This window comes from Lytechinus variegatus, chromosome 3 (assembly GCF_018143015.1).
Source record: "Lytechinus variegatus isolate NC3 chromosome 3, Lvar_3.0, whole genome shotgun sequence".
Lineage (NCBI taxonomy): Eukaryota > Metazoa > Echinodermata > Echinoidea > Temnopleuroida > Toxopneustidae > Lytechinus > Lytechinus variegatus.
This window is the reverse complement of record NC_054742.1, coordinates 46767953-46773976: the sequence shown is the minus strand read 5'-3', so window position 1 is coordinate 46773976 and position 6024 is coordinate 46767953. Positions and strand designations below refer to the sequence as shown.

The 6024-nt window shown below is 34.0% G+C and overlaps 1 long non-coding RNA gene across 1 annotated transcript; it reads right to left on the bottom strand.

Moving 5' to 3' along the window:
• Window positions 1-901: 901 nt before the first annotated feature.
• Window positions 902-3971, bottom strand: LOC121411183. The gene is made up of 2 exons (XR_005969434.1): window positions 3795-3971; window positions 902-2668 (listed from the first exon to the last, which is right to left on the bottom strand). It is a non-coding gene; the product is annotated as an uncharacterized LOC121411183 (long non-coding RNA).
• Between the last annotated feature and the right edge of the window lie 2053 nt (window positions 3972-6024).

Here is a 6024-nt window from a genome sequence, read left to right as displayed (position 1 = left end):
TAGTCAAATACGAAGGGTCTTAGAGAATTCCTACAAACAACCCTTAGGATGCCCCTCTTCAGGTCTATATTTCCTAAATTTTCAGCTCGCGCTTTTGCGCTTGCAGTATTTGATTAGTCAGATGCGTATGATAATCATGATTACATGAGTACAAAAGGTGCTTCATGACTGTGTTTAGATGTAATTCTAACAAAATCAGCAAAGGATGGCAATAGCATTGGATGACTATGGTGAGATATCTATACTCTTAATGGAATCTAAAATATAATCCTTAAAATTTCCTTGTTTAGGGTCAGTATATACAAAAATTTTAGCTCGCGCTTCGCCCTCGCATTGTTTGTTTAGCGAGACAGTTAAGTATCCTGATTACAAAACAATGCGCTTATAATGTCAATTTTTAGCCCTCAATATCAAAAATTTTCAGCTCGCGCTTCGCGCTCGCATTATGTAATCAGTGAGATACATATCCGTTTGATGGCACTGCATGTCCTTAAAATATCTCTATTAGGTCAGTATACCTGACAACTGAGCGCGCTTCGCGCGCTCCCTAAGTGACCCGAAATTTTTGCTGGTGCCCCCCCCAATGCCGTGACCCACGGTACGCCACTGATTATTATTATTACTATTTTTATTATTATTATTACTATTATTACTATTATTATTATTATTATTATTGTTATGCACCTGACCCAGTCTTCCAACTCGGGGTGCTTGGTGGGTCCGCCCAGAGCGTGGGCAACAGGAAAGATAAAATCAAGTCTCTATGCGCTATAGGAAGATAGGAAGAAAAAACACAATATGTCCTTAAAACTCTAGTCTTCGTGACATAATTTATGGATGTCTCATATCTTCATCTGTATGAAAATGATCCCGAAAAAAACACACCGAGATTACAAAGAGATATATTGCAAATACATTTATTCTCACCATGAGATATTTCAAAACAGTTGTTAAAAGAAATTATCGTTGGAGTTATCATTTCCAAACATTTGTCAAATCTTCACTACATGAAATGTTTTTCAGAGATGTTATAATTGAGCTTACTAAATGAGTATTGTAAACAATAATTTCTATCATCTATAAAAAAAAATATTACATGTTCAAAAATGTATGTAACCATGCATCGAAACAGTTGATAGAACAGACCTATATAAACCAGATTTATATCGCTTTGAATAGTGGCTGCGATTTGTAGTATTTAGCAATAAATTCTTTATACATGCTTTATACATGTATGTATCACAAATATGATTACTTCAAAGTAATATTTCCGTAGAACATTAAATTTAAACAATTTTGTAGAATAAGTTTGTCATAATCATGATAACAGGACACGTTACTAATTACTTTCACATATTTTGTAATTCATTTATAGGTTAATTTGCTTTTACATAAATCTATGTATTATCTATATATTACACATTGATTAATACATAATACGTTAAGTTTACCACTTTGGTCTGTTGCTATACATTCAGAATCATTTTGTCATATCACAACAGCTTCAGTTTGTTGTCATAATGGTTTTTCAAGGCTGACGAAGGAGGAAAGTGGTTCACTATAAATACTACTTGTAATAAGTAAAGAAAAAAATGATAAAGAACAACCCTGATTTCTATAAACTATTTTGTAACAAACATTCACAACCTCAACATTTATCATTTCAGATAAAATAATGATAACAAGTAGGTCAATGATGTATAATACGCAGACGAATAAATGACTTGAAAATCACTAATATTTCCAATCATACATTACAAAATAATATTGTTCTTTATAGCCAATTTCTGAACCTACATTCTCAATGAATCAACATGGATATTTTTATGCAAGTTGAGTCTTATTTTCTATACGTAATCTTTCCAGAATTAAATGAGAATTGGCTCCAAATCTATATGACCACTTACGTGTGTTTTTTTTGGTGACTTTGGACTTTAGGGGAGCGTTTCATGAAAGGACTTGTCGGACCTTGTATCTGGCGAGTCCTGTTTTATCTGACAGTTACCATAGTAACAGTGCCCCTCAGCCAATCAAAATCAAGGAAATCGATAAATGATAAAAGTACGTACACGTATGACGAATAGAAAGATGCTTAAAGAATTAAAAGTGCTTTTTATTTAAAAGAAAATAAGTAAAAATTCGATTTGTTTTCTCAGTAATATCCCTTTTTATATTTTGTAAGCACTTGGAGAGTAGAATTTTACTGTTATATTATATTGGAAAGTGCCTATGAGCATGCTACATACATGCTTAATGTAGGTATGGGTGTATGTCTGCTCATTAAGGTTGGTTTAAAAAGCGTTCAACATTGCACAATGACCTTGGCTAAGAGCACAATCATGTGAACTCGGAAAAAAAGATCCTGACAATAGCAGAAAGGAAATTGTGCGAGTGTTACAATGAGCCAATGCTTATATTTCTATTGTATCAGTCCTTTGCTTTGATAGGCGCTTATCGAGAATTCTGCAGGCACAAAAAATCCGTTTCCAGGCAACAACTTCCGGTGTTTCCTCCCATACTTTTATCTGGTTGAAATGATAATTCCTGGCATATTTCATGTTCTTTTGTTTGTATCCCGCAATAGATTTCATTTTATCTACATTAAATAATCATCAAGATAGCATGGTTAGTACCACGTGTCATCCTCTTGCAAGGCGCTTCGAATAACCTAGAAAATGAGAGAGAGAGGGAGAGAGGGACAGAGAGAGGGGAAGGGCAAAAATATCAGATTGACGTGATATAAAAAAAAATAAACTGCACTTTGATAAATATTAAATGAAGTTTCATATTAACTTCATAATACCACCCAATGGGCTCAAAATATTCTTTAAGGAACTTTTTAAAGCAACGTGTGCAAATACATACATAATAATTCTTTCAATCCGCAATAATGAACCTATTTAGTATTACATAATTCTTGCTAATAATCATGATACATAAACACTTTGTGAAAGACACCTTCTAAATATGGCATATAAACATTGGCAATAAACAGTCTTATTCCCGCTATTCTTTTTTATCTTTATTTTTTTGGTTATAAACGGAATAGGATTTAATGATTATATCTTCGTATTTAGCTTTCTGATTTACCCTTTGTTATAATATGCATGTACATATAAGTTTTTACAAGGCCTGAATGAAAAAAATGACAATACACAAGCGATTTAATCAATCTAATTTAAGAGTCAGATTCAAATCATCACAAAGAATCTGTTCGTGAAAAATGATGTAACTGGCAATTTAGATTTAAATATTGAAACATTGTTAATGTAGTTAGTTGGGCGCGAATTTGTGAGATTATGGCCTCTTTAGGGGGATGAACATTCCTTTCCCTTGCCTGTACAAATTCGACATTCAAGGGGGCACGCAACCCACGGCCTAAGGAAGCGGGGGCACGCCCCCATGACCTAAGGAAGTGGGGGTGCTGGGGTACAGGAAAAAAATTATGGTGGGTGCCGCGTGTTATTTCCATAGGTAGCAGCCCCTGGGATTCTGGTAGGTGTAGCTGGATAAATATAACCAAAATATCTACATTTTGTAGTGAAACCTCTTTTTTTTCTGCCAGTCAAATTTCTCGGGACCAAAACGACCTTCATTTTCTGAAGAAACTTTTTTCTTTGCTTGTCAAATTTACATCAGCACCACCAAAAAATAATAGTTCACATGGTCATGCCCCCCCTCCCCATCGGATGACCCTTGATCCCATTTGAATAATGGATTAGTCGATGATATTGTCTTTTTATATAGGAGTTCGTCTTCTTAAAACGAAAAAACAGAATTTGGAAGGTACTTACATCTACTAATCTATCTTGCCAAACAGCTGGTAATTGTGAGGCGATTGAATCCAAAACACATGCTGAGTTGTCAAAAGCCGATCCAAAATTTAAGCTGGTTTGTCTCTGTTAGATAGAAATCAAACTGAATAAATTATCATGTTAAAGATAATCAAAATACAACTAAAAAGTACACAGACTACCCTTTTCATGATATCAAAAGCTAAACCATTTCTCAACTAGAAACCGCATGATGAATTGATTGCACTTTACATGAAAAAGGGTAGGTTGAACCTGCGAAAGGTAAGTTGGCAATGCCACTGCGATCAAAATTGTCCAACGTGATTTGTTTTAATGAAGTTACACATTTCAAAGGCATGGTACAACGGCCATACATTCTTTGACACTTTCATAATTCGCGTGGATCTGATCTTCAAGGGCGTATGCATTCTTAATTCCGAAGCTTCGTTATTTCGAAGGTTCGGATATTCCGAAGGTTCGTTAATACGAAAGCGAAATAAGGTTCGTTGTTCGGAGGGTTCGACAATCCGAAAACGAAATGAGGTTCGTTGTTCCGAAGATTCGTTAATCCGAAAACGAAATAAGGTTCGTTGTTCCGAAGGTTTGTTTATCCGAAAACGAAATGAGGTTCGTTGTTCATTTCGTTTTCGGACTAACCAACCTTCGGAATTACGAACCTCATTTAGTTTTCGGATGAACGAACCTTCGGAATTACGAACCTCATTTCGTTTTCGGACTAACGAACCTTCGGAATTACGCCCCAAATCTTCGAATTAACGAACCCTTTTTCGTTTTCGGATTAACGAACATCGAGGTATAGGCAATTTACGTGTTTCGGAATTATTAACCTTCGGAATTACAAAGTGTAACCTTATATGTTTGTCAGCTTGTGGGCCCAAGTTTTCGCAGATAAAGTGGGAGGTTTCTTATGAAAAATCTGGTTACGAGGCTACTTACTAAAAGTAAGCAGAGGTGTACCTATAGTTAATTGAACTGAATTAAAAATTTATCAAAATAAGTGTTGGTCCGCAAAATCGTAAAATAGCCTAAAAATTGGAATACTGAAGCTTTCCGACAAGCACTCATCGGAAACACTTTAGCATTTTTGCTTATTCACGCGATTTTACTCCGATAAGTACATGTCGGAAAGCTTCAGTATATTCGTTTTTGAGGCTATTTTACGAGTATATATTTTTGCTATACACTGGTGCCTAAAATGCAAACGTTTTCAAAATGAATAAAGCTTACAAATGAGATCACTTACATAAATCAATTATAAGTTATCAGATATAATCAACTTAATTGGAACAAAAGCAAGATTAATGTTTTATCATTAGTTAATGATAAATATTTTCATTAAGAAACCAAGCATAAATGATGAATAAAATCATGGTTCATTCATAATAGAATTAACGACAAAACGTTAACGTTATTAAAATTTAAATTCGAATTTTGGACATGCATTCGGTGACACATAGTAGTAGTTGAATTGAACCTTGGGGATCATTTCGTTCGCCAAAGAAATAGATTTAGAATCTGGACATGTATGAAGTATTTGACTGATACGATAAAGGATGGGCAAATTAAAGGGGTGGTCCGGGCTGAAAATATTTATATCTTAATACACAGAGTAGAATTCACTGAGCAAAACGCTGAAAATTTCATTGAAATCGGATAACAAATAATTTAGTTATTGAAGTTTAAAGTTTAGCAATATTTTGGGAAAACAGTCGTCATGAATATTCATTAGGCGAGCTGATGATGTCACATCTCCACTTTCCGTTTTCTTATGTTATTACATAAAATCATATTTTTTTCATTATTTCATACTTGTGTGAATAATATATCTCCCTTATAATGAAATAAGTTGCAGCAATAAATATCTAATGCACTAAATCAGTTGTCAATCCAATTTTTCTATTTCTTGGAGGAAAAAAATTGAATAAACCTTATTTCATATAATAAAATACAAAAGAACAAGTGGAGATGTGACATCATCAGCCCACCTAATGAATATTCATAATGACTGTTTTTACAAAATATTACTAAACTTTAAAATTCGATAACTTTGCTATTTGTTGTCCGATTTTGACGAAATTTTCGGCATTTTGTTCAGTGAATTCTACTCTATGTATTAAGTTATAAATACTTTCAGCCTGGACCACCCCTTTAACTCATATAGTACTTGGTCTTCCAGTATAGTATTGAATGGGGGAAAATAGATCGATGT